Source organism: Mauremys reevesii, linkage group 5, assembly GCF_016161935.1.
Source record: "Mauremys reevesii isolate NIE-2019 linkage group 5, ASM1616193v1, whole genome shotgun sequence".
NCBI lineage: Eukaryota > Metazoa > Chordata > Testudines > Geoemydidae > Mauremys > Mauremys reevesii.
This window is the reverse complement of record NC_052627.1, coordinates 13,527,677-13,547,437: the sequence shown is the minus strand read 5'-3', so window position 1 is coordinate 13,547,437 and position 19,761 is coordinate 13,527,677. Positions and strand designations below refer to the sequence as shown.

Here is a 19,761-nt window from a genome sequence, read left to right as displayed (position 1 = left end):
AAAAAAACCTGAGGTTTTGATCCCATATGGACAGCACTACAAACCCGTTACTGATCATCACTAGTGTGTGACATTGCATTGCCGGCCACACTTATCAGTCTGTTTAGATAAATGCCAACTGCTGGTTCATCTCACAAGCCCAGGAAATCCCACCAAAGACAGGGTTCCTATCTCTACCCAGAGGTGAATGGTGGTAGTGCTCCAACTGGTGAGAACTTGGAAGCCAAGCTGGAGATGCAGCTGGAGCAGGAAGCAGTGCAGGAGATAAGTACTGCAGGAAGGTATAAAGGAGGGAGAAGATGACAGCATAGACTAAAGAAGACGCTCTTCTTTATTTTTTTGGCCCACACCCTGGCTGTTTTGAATTTCCAAAATAAAGTTTCAAAAGCTTAAAAAAAAAATCAGATTCTTACAAACTATGATGAATCACTTGGTCACTTTCTATATGCAAAAACTTCCAGACACTGAATAAGTTCTGTTAAAGTTGCATATCCCGAATAGACTCATGGTTTAAATAAAATCATCTAAACATTTTCAAAATTAAGCCTTCTACCCAAGGGTAATGTACAGAATGAAGTCTCCATTGTTTCCGAGCTGGATGCTTCCTCCAGAAGGCACAAATTTAATAAACGGAAACAGTTTTAAAGGCAAATAATTTCCAGTTAATAGTTGGCATGGGAAGCCAAAGGAGACAGACTAATACAATAGGATTGTGACATCACAATGAAGTCAGCTACGCATCACCTGGCCTTACACATCTCCTCACTTCCCCAGCTAGCTGTTTTCCCGGAAGTTTCTTGGCTACTTGTCACCTTCATCTACTTTACAGTTCTTTCCTTTCTGGCTTTATAGCCATACACAATAATGCATAGCAATAATTAAGCCCTGCAACATCCCTGTCACCTAAGGAAGTTGATCACACTCAGGGCAGGGTTTCCCGGACTTGGTGATTATATGTTTAAGATCAAGGCTGCCAGTGAGAGTTGGCACAAAAAGGAAGAAGAATTACAGGGCTAGGAGCTGACTAATATACTGGGATGTTCCTACACCCTTATGATCCTGGTCTGGTCTGAAAGCCGGGAAGTGTAAAGGAGCCTTTGAAAACCACAAATTCAAGTTTCCAGAAAGAGACACTGCATGTTGGCTGAGAAAAGCTAATTTAAATATTGTTCCTACTCCAGCTAACTTGGATTTCATTAACTGTAAGCTCTTGGGACGAGGGTCCACATCTTCCCATATTTTTGGAAATTGTTGAGTACAGAGTGACTTCTAGTAATACATTAGTAATAAACACAGTAATTATACTTCATGTGAAGATACAAATCTTTACTAACCATTATACAAATATTTACCTCTGTGTTTCAGGTCATGAGTCCATATCCCATTTCTCAGGTACCCGTACCCAAAACTGGATCCACAATTTGGCCTCTGTTATTGGAGGAGCTTGTTCCATATTATGTATTTACTGTGTTATTAAAATGGTCAAAGGTGAAGGTTCAGAAGTGGCCTCTAATTTTGGGTGCCTCAATTTTGATGTGTCCAACTCGAGACTCTTAAGGCCTGATTTGCGGAGCACTTCCATTTCCAATTAAAATCAATGCCCTTGAGATGCTCAGCATTAGAGGCCACTTTTAAAAAGGAAGGACACTGGGATAGGTTAATTCATTCAGGTCATTGTTAAGGTTAATTTCGAGCTATGGTCTTAAGCTAATTCAAATACATAATTATGATGCAAAGCAGAGAGGCTAATCATTGGGAGTATGTCCTGTCCATCTCGCCATTTAAAGACCAGTGGTGTTTATTTTCACTAGCTCAGGCAGTAAAACATCACCATTGTAAAAGTCTAAGAGGCTCTACTTGAGACTGAGAACAATGACAATGGTCAGATACATACGCTACCTCAGCACACGCAGGTGAAGGAGGCCTGGAAGGAGAGCGAGGCCTTGCAGGAGGAGAGCCATGAGAAGGAGACTCAGGAGAAGGTAAATACTCATGACTTTGGTATTTCACGTTCGTGTCTGAAGTTATTTAAAATTAGGGGCGGGGGGAGGGGGAGAGAAAGGTGTGTGTGTTTCATGTGGTGAACAAGAGCAATTTGTCCCAACCAACCTGAGCAGGGATTCTGCCCACGTTTCTTCTGGTTGGACTGTATTTGTGCCTTTCTCACTTTTCTTCCCAGGAAGACCCCATTACCGTGACACTAGTGTGATGTTCTGAAGTGGTCAGTCACATCTGCTCTTCCAGTTCCTGCAGTGTATGGGTGAGCTGCCGCCCCATCGCAGAACAAAACAGATGTAAAACCTGGACAACTTGTCAAAATCCAAGAGAAACCACCCTTTCCCTTCAATAGAAGCTGGTGACCGATAAATCAGATGACTGCAATTCTTGCTGTGACTTTTGCTTTTGTCTGCAAACTTTCTCCCTCAGTTTCCTTATTAAGAGGATTTCGTTTTCCAGGGTTAAGATTAGTCTAAGGACAATACGATTATGCATTTGTCATAATTGGTGCAGCTACAAAACATGGCTTGATAATAAATAGATGCTACTGAATGTGCTGGAAAACCATCAATAAACAACAATAGGATTCTACAAGTCCACTGTGATGCTTCCCAGGGGTAGCCAGAGGGGCGAGTCATCTCGCTGGCACCTGCCCTTAGCCCAAACTTATCCCAAGCTTTCCTATTTATACTTGTCTTCTTCTTTAAAACAATAGGTTCTGAGTGTGATGAAAATAACTAGGCCAGTCAGAAAAAAGCAATGCAGTTTCAGGTTTAATGACGGGTTTGACCATTGCTCCTTTGGTAGAAGGGTTCCTGAATCTTGAAAAGATACTCCATTGCCTCGATGGTGTTGATTCAGTGACTTTTCAGAAGTCCCTAGGCATGAGAACAGGAGGTTATCTGTTTTTGCTGGAGGAATATACACTGTGAGCAATGGTTGCTAGGCAGAGGGAAGAAAGAATGAATAAGTAAAGTGTTTTGGAAGGTCACCTGCTTACAATTCAAAAGTTTAAAATTCTAATTAGAATCAGTAGAGCATGTGGGAAATTAAACAGATTAGATAGAAGCTATTTTATTAGCCAAGAAATTGCCAAGCTAATTTCCTGGGTTTAGTGAGATCTTACTGCAAAATTATCCAATACCTCTCCCCCCCAATGTCCATAGCTAGAATAAACAAATTAAATACATTCAGTCAGATTCTCTTTACTTCTTTCTCTTTCTTGCTAACCTAGTCTCTTCCTCTTCCTCCTACTGGCAAGAGGAGGCCTACAGGGCCATCCTACCATTTCAAGGCAGTTGTTGTGGTAAAATTCCAGACAAAGGAGAATGTGTTTTAGGTTCAGCCAGACCAAACCTGCCTTTCCTGATGCAATTTCTGAGCCTCTGAGATGACTTTCAGCTGGTTCTCATTTCAGGGGCTGGCACCTATCAATACATACAGTGCTTGTGTAAGCAGGGGAATGATCCCACTGTTGTGGGGAAGTTTCCTGGCTTCTGCACTACACTAGCTGGATGTCTGCCTCACCTTGAGCGGGAGGGATAGCTCAGTGGTTTGAGCTAGGGTGACCAGACAGCAAGTATGAAAAATCAGGACAGAGTGTGTGGGGCAATAGATGCCCATATAAGAAAAAGCCCCGAATATCGGGACTGTCCAAATAAAATCAGGACATCTGGTCACCCTGGTTTGAGCATTGGCCTGCTAAACCCAGGGTTGTGAGTTCAATCCTTGAGGGGGCCATTTAGGGATCTGGGGCAAAAATCTGTCTGGGGATTGGTCCTGCTTTGAGCAGGGGGTGGGACTAGATGACCTCCTGAGGTCCCTTCCAACCCTGATATTCTATGACTCCCCTTCCATGCTCCTGTGTGGCAGAGTCCTCGTAACCCTGACAAGGCTGGGCCCAGGATTCTTGGGAGACTTCACCCCCCGTCTCGTCATGGTCAGTTAGGACAGGGACTGGGGCGTCCCCACCCCGGGGCACTCACTGCACACCGGCCACTTCCCTGACCCCCTGCTCACTACGTTAAGTTCAAACCAAATACAAGTGATTAAACAGCGACGGTAAGAAAAACAAGGAAAAAAATGGAAAAGGTTGAAGGAAACAAAGGCCCCCCACCCTGGGCATGGGGAAGACCACAAACAACAGTCTATGTGACTTTAAAAAAAGCTTCCCAGGCCCTCTTGTCTGACTTCCTTCCTTAGAGGTTTTTAAGGTCAGGCTTGATAAAGCCCTGGCTGGGATGATTTAGTTGGGTTTGGTCCTGCTTTGAGCAGGGGGTGGGACTAGATGACCTCCTGAGGTCCCTTCCAACCTGATATTCTATGATTCTATGACATCTCTCTGCACTGAGTCCTCTCTGCCCAGGGTCCTCACTTCATTCTCCCCAACCATTCACTGCGCTCGGCTGCAGTGTTACTTGCGGCACAACCGGTGTCCGCTATCCTGGCTCTGGCCCCGCAGCTCCCTACTGTATATCAGCCCTGGGTTCCTGACTCCCTCAGTGACCTACCTGCCCTGTCAATCAGGCAGACCTAGAGCACTGTCCTCTCCCCACTGACCCCGCGTACTGTCAGTCTCAGGATCGTGATTTGTCTTTGGCTCTTCCCCTGTCTTTTGGTACTGGAAGAGGGCCAACCAAACCCCCCACTAAGTTTCAGTAAGGGGCCCCGTTACACTTGTATCATCCTATGTCATTTTAAAGTGACCACATACAGGAAAGACAATTTTAGTTAATAGATTGCCATTCTTATGGACTATCTGATTAGGTGGTAGTCATGAGATACATGATTACGGGTTAGATCCTACTTTAAGAAGCATCTCAAGATGGGGCAAGGAATCAAGACTTCAACTTTACCATCGGTTTTCAAAAACGTATAATTCAAGTGCGTCCTACATTTTACATTTTTAATCTGGAAATTCAATTATTACCTGACATGGCAAAGCAAAGTACTGTGAGTAACACAATGTCAGGAATACAAATGGATGTCCACACATTGGAAAGGGTTCACAAAATAGGAATGATTTGGGGTTAGAAAACCCTGCCTGATAGTGAGAGATTTAACAGGTTCCGTTTCTTTAGTTTATTCAAGAGAAGGTTCAACTCATAAAGTCTATAGTGAACAACAACAACAACAGTGACTAAATTTGAAAAACAGCAGTGACAGAATTTGGCCAAGGGGCCCATGGTAAACTGTTAGACCTCAGTTCTGCATTTTGTTCTGCACGTGTTCAATGGTCACCCTGCATGGATCACACAGTAGGAATGAGATGAGAGACAAGGTCAGAGATATAGGTTGGGCAGAAGCTACAGCAAGAATTTTGAACTTGATACCTAGGGCAAGAGGGAGCCAAACATCAGTGATGACAGTGTACAACAAAACAAAGACATGCCAGGCCAGATTCTTGGCCCTGGCTCCAACGACTCAGAGTAGGCAGCCGAGGATTTTTTCCTCACAGAAAGGAGTGTTCAGATGGTGTTGAGCTGGCATAACTAGCTTCCTGTCACATGCCCCTGGCTCTGTGTCCGAAGGGCAGGTGAAGGGAGGGGGTGAGAGGCAGAGATGGGGCAAAGTAACAATACTTGGATGTTGCAGCGTTCCCTGGGATGCCAATTTTGCCAGGGGCCATAACAGCTCCTGCTTGGCCCAGGATCAGGAGAAAAGTAAAAAGGTAGCTTAGCCATTCTTTCTGCTCTCCTCAGCTCAGTCAGGTGTAAAGTCCACTCAGATAAGCCTATGATTCATTACATGTTTAAGATGTTTCATTTTTCATATTTGATTGTTATATTTATTTAGCACTTATCTAAGTATTTTGGATTACATTGGTGGAATAATTGTATCAGGGACAGGATAGCTCTTAATTCTGTAAGTGTTGTGATAAGGCTGACGTTGTGAAACGCTGAGCACCTGAGAGAGAAAGACACGACAACATGTTAAGGTTTTCATATTGTGCAATTCCTTAGATGTCTATTTTGGATAATAAAGAATCTTCTGTCATTTCAGCTGGAGGTTTGCCATCTGTCCGTAATTTTAGATTATTTTCTAGAACAAATGGGGGGATTTCACACATCATGTCCTCAATTATTGTAAAGTGTTGCTACTCCACATTGGTTGTGAAGTGACAGCAGTCTGGGATCTTCAGTTTAAAAGCTTTCTAGTGAAGGTTGTTTCTTTTATTATTATGCTTCAGCAAGAGGATAATGAGGAGAAGGCAGAACTACGGAAGAAAAGGAGTTTAGAGAAACAAGGGCATAAGGGTGAAAGCAACACTGATCACATCCAATCTGGGTTTGCCTACTACTCAGTAAATTAGGGTTATTAGGGAATACTAATAAAATGTCAGTTTCATTACCATATATGGTCATTTTTCAGCAACAAAGGAGACCTCTTGTGTGTTCATAGTACCAGACCCTTTAAATTTACATACTGGCTTCACTTCACTTCACAAGCTCAAAAGTACCATCAGAGCAGGCAGGTTGGCTTGGCTCGGCCAAGAGATGCTCTCTCTCTTCTTCTGGAATCTTTAAACAACTAAATTCACTGGAGGATGGCAAGATACAGACGACAGCGCCGCACCCGCGGCAGAAGAGAGAGGAAAGTTCCTCCAAGTAGAAGGAACAGGAAGAACAGGAAGTTCTATAATGAACCACTCGGAAAGAAGAAAGGTAAAGGCCAACTCATATTAATATTCTCAAACAAAACCATGTTAAAATTGAATTGCAGTTGAGAGTTGCAAATAAAAGATGTCTCTCCCTCCTAGAAATCGTTGGAGTAATTGTTTGTTGGATATAAACAAGCCCAAGATATGGAGTGTCAATATACAGAACTGAAGTAGCTTTATGAAAAGATACAGTTTCCATTCGGTGCACTGCACATGGAGTCGTTCTGTGGCATTGCCACTGCACTTTGGAGATTTCAACCTCAGTTCTGATGAATCATCCATTGACCCTCTGGCCTTTTACTTCCTCTCACCATTAAGTTTTGGTTTTTAGGGTAAAATAAAAATAAAAATTGAGAGATGGTGTAATTATCCCCAAACCAAGCCTTATAACCCCAGGAAATTGAGAGTTAAATTTACACCAAAAAAGAAGTTTCCTCAAGTTAATGTAAGGAATCCACAGTGAAGGGACTACACTACCTTAACTCTGCCCAGTACTGACTATATCTCTGTACTGTTGTGAATAAACGTGATTATGATTAGGGCATTTTAGAGTTTGTGGCCCCAGATAAGATTAAACTGATATTTAAAGACATATTTGATTCTCCACTTCCCCCATATTTTTCTCCTCATGGCAAGTTAGCAGTACAGGAAGGATGATGATTGAGTTACCTCTGATGTCACAATGGCTCTACTTAAGAGTAATCTGAGCCTCTCAGTAGCTTTTTATAATCATGAATATTAGATAGAAGGACCAATAAGTAAGCTTCATTACAGTCTAATTTCTTCAAATAAAGCCTATGCATAAGATTTCAGTGAATTTTGATTATAGGCAAAGTTTGACCTATATATGTTATTCCATTAAGACAGACACAGATGCTACATTTCTTTAAATACCTTAATTAATTGTAAACAAACTACTTGAGAGATGTACTTTTTCCATGTAAAAGAGATGTTGAATCCCTACTTTAAGTGCAAAATAAAACTCAGCCTTAACAATAGAGCTGAAACTAGCACCTCCATAATATTGTCTTTTAGCCTCTTTATATGAATTGTTTTGGTATATCAAATAATTTCAGAAGAAGCCATCAGCAAATATGTGATTTGGGAGGGTCGATTTACCTGTCTGAAGGAAGATTGAATAGTTTGATATCCACGTGCTTTAAACTTCCCACACACTATTTCCCAATGATTCACAAATAGTTACATTTCCTCCTTGTATGTTCTTAACAGGGTACACACGTGTCTGTGCCACGTACTACTACTGGAAAAGAAGTAGATAACCTCCTGCAATTCCTTTTCTCATTCCCATTGATCATCACCACCATCTTCATTGTGAAAACAAGCAGTTCCATCGCACAAGACACCAAGGACCAGATAGCCAGATGGAAGACTTGGCAAGTTCCAGGGCCCCTCCTAGTAAAGGAGAATGCCAGACCTGTCAATAAACCCATAAAATGCATATTTTCTGTGGTGTGGAGTGTCACCTCTTACAGATTTTATTATTTTCTAGTTGTTTGAACTATTTAAGATTTTTCAGTAATGATTCAGTAAGATGTTTCGTTTTAATTGGGGTGAATTTAAAGTTAATTTGAGAATAAAATGCAAAGCCATTCTTGCTACAAACGGGAAATCCCTGATTTTGATGTAGTCCAGTTTCTTTCAGATTTCATAGCTAGTGATATCTTTAACGGCTCCATAACTTATGAAAGAAAGCAAGATGCATAAAGACCTACAGTAGAACCTCAACGTTATGAACTCATCGGGAATGGAGGTTGTTCGTAACTCTGAAATGTTCGTAACTCTGAAGAAAACATTATGGTGGTTCTTTCAAAAGTTTACAATTGAACATTGACTTACTACAGCTTTTGAACTTTACTATGCAGAAGAAAAATGCTAAAAGGGCCTTATAGCACCTTTCAGTAACAGTCTCCAATAAATCACTATGAAACATTTGCTCAGTTCGAGTGACTGCTAAGGTCTCTACGGCCGATGTAAATAGCAATGGTGGTAATAATACTTAGCTCACATATAAAGGGGCAAAGCTGCTAGCATTGCTATAAAGAAATCCATTTAGCCCAGATGTAGGAGGGGTAGAGTGCAGCTACTTTGCATCACACCATGGGTGGATTCTAGACTTAACATTGGCTATAAGACAATTAAAATTACCCCCCAGGGTGTCTCTTTCTCCTATTCCTCCTACAAGGAGGCAGGCAGAGAATTCCTTCACAGTGGTGAGGTAGACAAATAACATTATACCCATTTTACAGGTGGGTAAAGTGAGGCAGAGAGGGTAAGTGATTTTCCAAAGAGTGCATTCCCAAGGTGTGGCAGAGATGGATTTAAAACTCAGAAGTTTCTAGCTCCCCATTCTCAGTCTGGTCCACTAACTATAATGCTTCTGTGCCGCTTGTACTGCCACATTTATCTCCACGATGAACTATACTATGTAACTCAAGATATCGTTCTCCAGCTTCTAAGTAGGGGGTTGAACTTTTGCCACGGGCTAATTCTCTTTTGGGAGAGAAATGAATGCACACAAACTAAGGCTCTTTTTCCTATGATATTCAAACAATTATTTACCATAGTCCTATTTCAGCACGAAACTTAAGCACATGCTTAATGCTAAGTCACATGAGCAGTCCCTTTAAAGTCAATGGGACTACTCCTATTTCAATCTATGCACGTGCTACCTTACTGAAAAGGGACTATACGCACATATGGCCTGATCCAAAGCCCATCCAAGTCAATGGGAATCTTTCCAGATGGCTTCTCTTACACAAACAGTCCCCAACTGCTGTGAAAAACCCCTGACTGTCTCCACCCTGATACTTTACTGTTCTCTGGTAAGAACATATACTTGGGACATCATTTTTAAAAAAACAACTACACATCAAGGACCAACAGTCTTAAGCTGAGGGTTGCTTGGCTTAATCAAAACAAAGAGACTTTATCCTTTTACATTTGAAAGGCACTTCTTTGTGTGAGACAACGAGTGTGCTCCCAAACTCACCTGCCTACCCAGACTCAGGAGCAGCTACATTGACAGGCATGCTGGGAATATCATTGTGTCTGATGCGATGGAAATTTCCCTGTGCTCTCTATCCTCCTAGTACTCCTGAATACAGCACAGTACACGCCCATTCATAGCTTTTCTCCCTTGTCCGCCTTGTAGCGTTGCTTCCTCTTACTATTTTCATTTAACTCTGGAACACTGGTGGGTTTAGCTCCGTGAGGTAACTCTTCTGGGATGCTGCCATCTGTATGACAATCTCTATACAAAATAAAGTTGCATTGCTCCTGCCAGCACTATTTCTCACAGGGAACAGCCAGAGTGCTGGTGCTTCTGATCCCTGAGGGAAAACACTGTGTGCATGTGGGGGGTTGTAATAGCAGGCACTGATGCACTGTACCCTTTCATCGGGGGAAGAAGTGTATTCCCCTATGTACCCAGCGGTATTCTACCTACCACATTTCTCCACAGGCAGAATGCCTATAGCCATGCTGTCACTGCTGCAGGGCTCCCTGCCCCTAAGCACTTTTGGTTTTAAAAGCCACAAAATATATCCCAAATGGAACGCCTTAGAAAATGTTTTGGACCGGTTTCAAGGAGCAAGCTCTTCAGATGAAATGATTGCATTTCCCTGCAGATCTTTGCCCAAGCTCAGATACCATATTCACACAGAGTTATTATGCCACTGAGTTCAATTATGTACTATTGTGCTAGACGTCTGCACCAATTACCCACTTCCCATGTTATACAGTTCAGCAACAGAATGCAAGGTTCTATTGACCAGACAGCTGTCTCCTTCCATTTTTGATACAATTAGAAAAAGTCACATAAGTCCTGGGAACTAGGGGGGACAATTTAGAAGATTTTGCAGTGCACACTAGTGGTTCTAATCACTATTACTTCTACTGTGGGCTTGGAATCTCCAAAAATGTAAAGAAATAGTTCCATTTTTATTCCCAATCCCAAAACATCTTCAAATTTTTTGGTGGCAGCTCTGCTGTTAGTGCTTGGGCATAAACATGTAAAGAAGATTTGCATTTGTATGTGAGCAGCTCAAGGTGAATATGCTTAGAAGCACATTCCCCATGTTTGATTTTTCTTTTAATTATTTTAAAGCAGATTTCACATTGTACAAGTGTGCGGGAATATATAACACCAAAACTGTTAATACCGATACAGTAGGTAAGCAAGTATAATGTACAACTGCCTGCTTCCATCGTCTATTGCCTTTATCCAGGGAACAATATCATAGAGAGGACAAGACAAAAGCTGCTTTCTTGATGTTTTATCCTGCAACCTTTGTGTGGCACTAGAATACAGCAGCTCATCTCAGGTTGATATTAAAAATAGAAATGGACCCAGTTTCAATAAAGCCGAATAGATTTGCTTGCAGCAGCAGCCAGAAATGTCAGATAAATTGATCTATTAATATGTGATTTATTATATACCCCCAAATATAGAAAACTACTCAAATATAGCAGTCTGCAATGTATGTGATAGTACGATGGCTTATTAGTTAACAGTTGTATAATGATTAGTTTGCTTTAAATATCACGTTAGACAGCGAGAACCAAATTCTTCCCCTCTTACATCCAGTAGCCTTAATCTGTGGATAGTCCCATTAACTTTTTGTATCTCAACATCTATTGTTACTAAGTTATTGTCTGACCCCTGCATAATTTCCCAAAACTGTGAAAATGTAAAGGTATATAAATCGCTAAAAATGCTTAAAAATAAACATTGATATCTGCCAAAACCATTTAAAAAATCATCACATTTTCTAAACCTATACACAACCCCCTACGATAAGACTTAGGATCTGATCTAAAACCCATTGGGTCAATTCAGGGGAGTATCTCCATGGATTTCAATAGGTGGTTGATTGGACCCCTGGATCTATATGAAACACAGCAGTTTGCTTCACATACATTCTGATAAATATTTTCTTCAATTTCAGTCCACATGGATTGACACCACTTGCGTTTGTTTCAAATGGACTCAAAAATCTCAGATCCAGAACTTAGTCAAAATCACCAAGTTTCACCTATATATATTGTCAATATCTAGAATTTCACATTATTTTGATACAAAATCATAATTAGCACAGCTTCTCTTGAAAGATCAATGAACCTTAGCAAACCTTTCCATGAGTTTGGTCTAAGTTTTGAGTTTGTTAACAAAACTTGAAGGCAGGTAAATATTATACGTGGACATTCTCGATTGTGAATGCAAAATTCACTTTCCACAAATAGCCTCCCATATGTGCTTAAAATTCATTGTTTCTGCAAACATTCCTGCCTATCAACTCATTGATGTATTTGCAGAAAGTGGACTGCCTTTTGGAGTATTGCAGACGAGTTTCTTATTAGCCAAGAAATTTCATTACAACTCAGTATCAGTGTTCCCAGTTAATAAGGTTTTGTTGATGAGCACTGTAGAAGATGACATATTTAAGCGATAAGCCATAGCAGACAACTAATTTCCTCAGTAACTAAAGAATCCAGACAACCTGCTGAAGCACAGAAGAACAGCAAAGGAAAAGGTGACAGGACTCCTGGGAACAAAGCACAAATCCCAATTAAAACGATAACTTAAAAGGCTTGTCCAAGATGTGGGCCAGACTCTGATCTCATACTGGTTTTTCATCTCAGTGACGCCATTGACTTCAGTAGATTTACTGCCAATTTACACCACAGTGAGAGCCACCTCAGGCTAGTAATTTTCTGAGTAGAAAGGAACAAAGTGGAATTGATTTAATATTGCAATATTACTTTTCTCATTGCTACGGAATAATGCTTTACATTTCCATAATGCCTTTCATTCCAGGATATCAATATTACAAACATTTAACCCTAAGATGGTTTAACAGAGGCACAGCGAGGTTATGGTTCAGATTTCTAAACCTGAGTGTAAACACTTGGGCAGTTAAGTAACTGGGGAGCAGTCTGATTATCAGAGGTCCTGGGCATCTGCTGCTCCCAGGCCACTTATTTAGTTGCCTAACTTTATGCACTGGGATTTGGAAGTTTGATTAAGTCTTGTTTCTCCCAGGCTATTCATCCATAGAGGTACGGATGAAACTTGTATGCTGCAAAGATCACTCCCAACTCTTCCATTTTACATTTGCCTGAGTTGCTTTGTGCTTTGCTCAGTGCCCTTGAAACACAAGCAAATGGTTTTCCTGTTGGTATCATGTGGGATGACTGCTTCCACCCCATATAGGGAGGCATCACAAATCCATTGTACTGGGAAATTGGAATCCAAGTGTGTTAACACCCCATACCTAGCAATGAGTCCTCAGCCATATCATATTCATCAGTTTGCATCAGCTGCTGGAGTACCTGTAAATATTTCACATTTATGTTTGGGAATTCTTAGGCCATGATCCTTCAGCATAAGAGGAGATGCAAAGACCTTTCTTGTTCCAAGTTATTTGTTTCATGGGCCTGAACTTGATGGCTACTGAGCACCCAAAACTCCTGTGGGAGCCAAGGATTCTTACACCTCTTAGGAATCATACTGTAACATCTTTCTGATCCTGCTGCAGAGAATATCAGCCTTTTTTCCCTTGCCACACCACGGTACCAGTAGCCAATGGCTACTAACTCCTGCCATCTAACAGGGACAGTAATCTTTTTAAATCTGACTTATGTCACGTGACTGGGGCAAAGCAACATTTCTTGTGTCTCCCTGGGTATATCATGGGGTTCAAAGGGTTCCTCGGTCACTTTAGTAAATTGACACCTTCGAGAGGCAGTAGCTAGGTCAATGGAAGAATTCTTCCATTGACTTAGAATGTCTACACTGGGGTTTAGATCAGCTTAACTAACTCATTTTTCACACCCTTGAATGATGTAGCTAGGTGAACCTCACTTTAGGTCGAGACCAGGCCACATTCTTATTGCAAGTGGTTCTGTTTTGTTTTTAAAAAGAGACAGTCTTTCCTGCAGTCAGTCTTCATTCAGGGCTGGAGCACATGACTTATGAGGAGAGGCTGAGGGAACTGGGATTGTTTAGCCTGCAGAAGAGAAGAATGAGGGGGGATTTGATAGCTGCTTTCAACTACCTGAAAGGGGGTTCCAAAGAGGATGGATCTAGACTGTTCTCAGTGGTAGAAGATGACAGAACAAGGAGTAATGGTCTCAAGTTGCAGAGGGGGAGGTTTAGGTTGGACATTAGGAAAAACTTTTTCACTAGTAGGGTGGTGAAGAACTGGAATGGGTTACCTAGGGAGGTGGTGGAATCTCCTTCCTTAGAGGTTTTTAAGGTCAGGCTTGACAAAGCCTGGCTGGGATGATTTAGTTGGGTTTGGTCCTGCTTTGAGCAGGGGGTTGGACTAGATGACCTCCTGAGGCCCCTTCCAACCCTGAGATTCTATGATTCTATGGTTCTATGAATGTGCATTCAATGGGATCCTTTTCACCATGTTGTTGGCACGTCTGGTCTTTATACCAGTACTTTGCTTCTGAATTACCTAGTTTGCCACATTGGTAGCATTCCTTTGTACCAGATGATGATTCAACTGTCCTCTTGTACTTCTTGGAGATACATTTAGCTCTCAGAAGTCTCTTGTAGCAGTTTCATAGACAGTGCAATTTCTACAGCCTTCTGGGATGCAAGACCCAAGGCAGGCATCTCTGTACTACCAGTCCTGTACTGTAGAAAACAGACCAGCGTCTCATAGCATCATTTAACAGAGCACCTCATTGACATTTCAAGAAGCTCACCGTACAGGCTGTTGTACATTGTAAAACCAGTTACCCCTATTTTATTTTCTTGAATGAAACTAATCTCTCAGCAATTAACAATGAATCCAGATAAAAGTGTGACAAGAGTACTTCCATAAGACCAACATGTGTCTGTTCCAATTCTGTCAGCTCATATTAGGATGAAAATTTTTTCTCCCATCGCAATATGGAAAGTGAAAATGTACATATCAAGACCTCCATATGGAGTTTGCAGCTGCAAAGTATTCAAAAATTTCAGTTTAGAAGTTCCACCATTATAGTGACTTTCATTTAACTCAGGTTCTTTAGTGACTCTCTCACCTACTGCAACAATAAACTGTCTTTTCTCTCAGGTTCTGGTCAGTTGTAGCCAAAGTGGGTTTGCTTTCCTTTGCTACTAGTGTTTTAATCTGTTTTTCTCCCCATATGCATTCCTCTAATTTTCTTTCACTGCTGCCATATTCCCAACTTTCTTTTCTCTTCAAGAAGCTTCTTTCTCATACTGCAAATACTAAGAGACTTTGGAACAATGACATTGAAGATATTCACTCTCCTGTGAAGCCAGCATCGAGGAAAGACAGGTAAAGACAATTTCCTAGCTGCAGAAAGATGTAGTGGTATTATGCTGGAATGCATTTTATTTCCAACAATGTCAATGTGGTCCTATGTTAAACAATGCTGTGAGGGGATGGTCTGTTTTCTATAGTACATATTGACATTGTAAAAGCAGCAAAGAATCCTGTGGCACCTTATAGACTAACAGATGTTTTGCAGTCTATAAGGTGCCACAGGATTCTTTGCTGCTTTTACAGATCCAGACTAACACGGCTACCCCTCTGATACTTTACATATTGACATTGTTCACTATTTTTTTCATCCAGACAGATTTAATGCTGATACTTGTGTTGTATATAGCAATGCAGTCAGGCCATTCTTAGAACTCTCCTATTGTAGAGTTCAACAATCAGCAGACACTTTGTTCTCCAATTTGTTGTAGCTTGTGACAGAGAAGACATGTTGTGTTCTTTCATAGATATCTTACTTTTGCTCATTCCTGCTGGTGCTTTCCTTACTCAAACTCCATTTAAACTGGAAGTATGTTTTGTTCTTTGCATATTGAAACATCACACTGCCATTTCAAAAATTTAAGGTAGCCGTAGCCTTGTGACGGTGGACTCTTTATTCTCTGGAAAGTTACACAGAGTTCCTGAGAACTATGCATATCTTTGGACTCTGTCAGGCTAATAATGCCCCTCTGCCAACCAGAGTACAGAAATTTGCACACTGTGCAGTTATTGACAAATAACTGTGAAGTCATTATTTAAATTACACTTATTCTCCTTCTCAACCACAGGGTAAAGATTATACATTTGGGTAATAAGTGTACAAATGCCCCTGCAGCCTGATTATACTGAAATAGAATTGTCAGCCAATTATATATAATTGTGTGATTTCTCTAGCAGACTTCTGTAAGTATTGTTATTTTGAGAGGTGCTAAATAGCATGACCATTAGGGGTCTCTGATACATGAACACCCAGGATGAAGGTCCCTATGAAAGAACTCAAGTTGCTATGCAACATAACAGTTCCCATTAGGAACGATATAAGGTAGTGGCCATTTTGAAAAAGGAGAGATAACATCTTCCCTGAAGGCACCTTGTTGCTTCTGATTCATTGAGAACAATAGAGGGCAGCCTTTTTGAAAGAAGGCGATTGTTTGTGGAATTCTCTGCAGAAGAACAAAATTCATCAGCCTTGCTGAAGAAGAAACTTAATTATGAAGAAAAACAGCAAAAAGTGATCATTAATCCTATATTTTTTCATCAAATGTGGCTTGAGCATATGACATTTCAATGAATTTTAACTATATGTGAGGTCTGAAGAGTTGGTATTATTTTCTTTTGGACAAAGGTAGTGCTATCACATAGGGTGTTAAATTTCTTAAAGGAACCCACTATAAAAATTATTTTTTAGCTCCTAAACTAGTTAACAGATTTGCTTGTAGGGCCTTAGAAAATTTGTTCTGTATTCAGAAAATAAGCACTGTAATTCCCATACATAAACTGGTTATATCTCTGCTTTAGATGCAAAACTCAACTTCGTAATTATTGAACTGTGGTGGAAGCTTCCATAATGGGCTTGGCTATACTGGAGAGTTGCAGCGCTGGTGGTGGCTTTACAGCGCTGCAACTCACTCACCGTCCACACTTGCAAGGCACATACAGCGCTGTATCTCCCTGGCTACAGCGCTGGCTGTACTTCACCTCTGCCTGGGGAATAACGACTGCAGCGCTGGAGTGCCAGTGTAAACAATGATTAATCTTACTATGCTGTAACTGACCTCCGGAATTTTCCCATAATGCTTTTAACTAAAGAACTCTCTTTGTTTTGTTATGATGCTTCTCTTTGTTTTGTTGTGAACTCGGGGCTTCCGGAGCTGCTTATCTAAAAAACAAAACACAGCTACTGTTTGCTGTGAATGAGGCAGGCAGGGGGATGAATGTCCACAGCTAGTGTTTGCTTGAGGAGAGAAACAGCACGGTGGGGGGGAGGGGGGAAAGGGAGTCCGTCGGAGCAGCTGCTTATCTGGTCTGAAGGCTATTTGCATTTAAGAGTGAATGAGGGGTTGGGGAAGTGGTTGGAATTTGCAAGGCAGGGAGCTGACACTGTCGGCTTCAAAAATCCACTCTCTCTCTCCCCCCCCATGCTCCCTGTCACACTCCATCCCACCCCCCCTCTTTTGTAAAGCACGTTGCAGCCACTTGAACGCTGGGATAGCTGCCCATAATGCACCGCTCCCAACAATGCTGCAGTGTGGCCACACTCCAGCGCTTTCCCTACACAGCTGTACGAAGACAGCTTTAACTCCCAGCGCTGCACACCTGCAAGTGTAGCCAAGCCCAATGTATATTTGCAGACTTGCACTCAATACAGTTCAAATTTCTAGAGGTAGACTTAAGTACATGCTAATTTCACCTGTGGCAGGGTGGCACAGGGAGAGAGGTAGTTTCCTCAGGTAACCAGGCCCAAAACCATTAGGTATTTAACTCCTTTAGGCTTCTCCGAATATCTCAGCCTTAAAGATTTAAATTTAGCCCCCTCCTGAGACACCCCTGATCTCCAAGGGGTCCAGCTATTCCTCCTTCCTCAGGGGCTTGGTGGCCAACCTTAGGACCACTGGGCCCTGAGTTCTTTGCACCTAGAGCCTCTACCTGGTGGCTGGGCTCAAAGTAACAGGCAACCCATACAGCCTCTAAGACAATACAATTTATAAGTACAGCAAATCAAGGATATCAAATGAACAAGGATCCAACCAATGCCTCTGCTGTCCTCTGGCTCCTGAAGACCTACCAGGTCTAGCTGGTAGTCAGTCATCACAGGAGCAGCACAGTTTTGAGCCTCTGTCTCTTTGTGAAGCTGGGGATGCCAGGTCAGTCTCAAGCCCCTCTGGCTGAGAGAAACAAAATGGCATTTGCCCGCTTGCTGCAGGCAAAACTCTGGGGTTGCTGCTGTAACCCAATCCCCTGCAACTAGCTCTCCCACACACAACTGTCTCTGCTCTGGCTCAGCTCCCACTTTGGGGCAGTCCCAGACATGTGCAGGTTATCTGGGGCCTACAGTTGGTTGCCTAGCTTGTCCTTTGGGTTCCTCGTCCAGGCCCTGCAGGCCATTTGTGCCCCTTCAAGCGCAGGTGAAGCAGGCAATCTCAGTTCAGCTTTTATGATGCTGGGAGCTGCTACCATCAAAAGCCTAAACTGGCAAGGGGGCTACGTAAGTCATACCAACACCCTGAATTTCACTTGGACACTGACTGGCAACCAATACTGAACCCAGAGTACAAACGTCATACGCAAGCACCAGCATCCTGCACTAGCTCCAGTGTGTACTCAATATATAGCCCAATATTGTGCACTTGCAGAAATTACATGCTGTGGCCAAGTTTTTAGAAAATGGGTGCCGAGACTCCTAAATCCACGCTTAGGAATCAATGGTTCACTTTTGCAAAAGGTGCTGATTTCCCAAAGTTCAAAGTGAATTAACTAGGCGCTGGTGGATGCTCAGCAAGTGTACGTGTAAATAGGGACACTTGATTTGCCTTCACTGTATTACTCATTAGTTTGTACATATAACACATGTCCTCTCTTATTGATCTCCCTTCTAAATATTCCTAGTCTTTCCAATCTCTTCTCATACAGAGCTCTGTCTCTAGTCTTCTGTGCATCACACTTCTCTGCCTCCCTTCTATTTCCGCTCGACTGGCTTTCACATCTATGTATTCCCATTTCTAAAGATTCCCTCCTCACAACTGTTTTTCTTTAATTATTTCTAAAAAGAGAGCACTCTCTCCTTGTTCCCCCAAAACGAACAAAGTATGCATGCAACAGAAAAGAAATATTGAATTTTTTAAAGACAAGGGTAATTAAGAACCACCTCAAACATTAATGAGTGAAGCAACAATGCATGCCAAATACAAGGAAAAAAATGAACAAGCATTAGCAAAAAGCATAAAGAAAATAAAATTAGAAAAAAGGGTCATAGAGGTCTAGTAGTTCCCAATATACTGGTAGTTAAGAGCCTGATCCAGCAAAGCACTTAAGAACATGCTTCAACATGAGACGTTAATGGGAGTAACTAGTTAACTCATTTAGGAGCTGAGATGGAGAAGGTAAGTAAGGAGAAGAGACAGGAGGAAAGGTACAATTCCATTGGTTTTCAGAACAGCTGCATGAAGAATGAGAATAAATCCTAAATAAATTTGATCATCAATATTAAAACAATCAAATAAGCTGTTTGCAGAAAGATATTGAGTCATTTACAGAGTACTAGAGTAATGATAGTATTCATAATTTTTTAAAGAAAAAATTCCAAAATGTGATGGAAATTATCAACAACAAATAATTTGACCAATTCCAGTTCTAGGGATAGTATTCATAATTTTTTAAAGAAAAAATTCCTAAATGTGATGGAAATTATCAACAACAAATAATTTGACCAATTCCAGTTCTAGGGATAGTATTCATAATTTTTTAAAGAAAAAATTCCAAAATGTGATGGAAATTATCAACAACAAATAATTTGACCAATTCCAGTTCCAGTTCACAAAAAATGAATTGTGAAGGAGGAATGATTTGAAATCTGAATGTGCGAATTTGACATTACTCATGCTCTTATTTCAGAGGCGATATTAAGACCTGTCACTGTGAATAGAATCCTGTTAATCAGTAACAAGAATAAATAATATATTTACTGAGATGAAGAAGGTAAAGCACTGGGAGCAATGAGCTGTGAACAGTAAAGACATGGGATCCTTTCCTCCATGAGTATTGAAAATCCATGTCCAATTGTTTTCACCTGTGAGTAATGGA

General features: G+C 41.3%; 3 long non-coding RNA genes across 3 annotated transcripts in view; 2 read left to right on the top strand and 1 right to left on the bottom strand.

Annotated features, from left to right (window-relative positions):
* Positions 1 to 762: 762 nt before the first annotated feature.
* LOC120406529 lies at positions 763 to 2,587 on the top strand. Its single transcript, XR_005599335.1, has 3 exons — positions 763 to 1,202; positions 1,812 to 1,982; positions 2,180 to 2,587. It is a non-coding gene; the product is annotated as an uncharacterized LOC120406529 (long non-coding RNA).
* A 76-nt stretch (positions 2,588 to 2,663) lies between these two features.
* LOC120406530 overlaps positions 2,664 to 19,761 on the bottom strand; it is a 61,358-nt gene continuing 44,260 nt past the window's right edge. Inside the window, exon 4 of the long non-coding RNA XR_005599336.1 lies at positions 2,664 to 2,876. This is a non-coding gene — a long non-coding RNA (uncharacterized LOC120406530). The remainder of the gene's footprint in view (positions 2,877 to 19,761) is intronic.
* On the top strand, positions 5,654 to 8,117 carry LOC120406528. Its single transcript, XR_005599334.1, has 3 exons — positions 5,654 to 5,668; positions 6,370 to 6,662; positions 7,889 to 8,117. It is a non-coding gene; the product is annotated as an uncharacterized LOC120406528 (long non-coding RNA).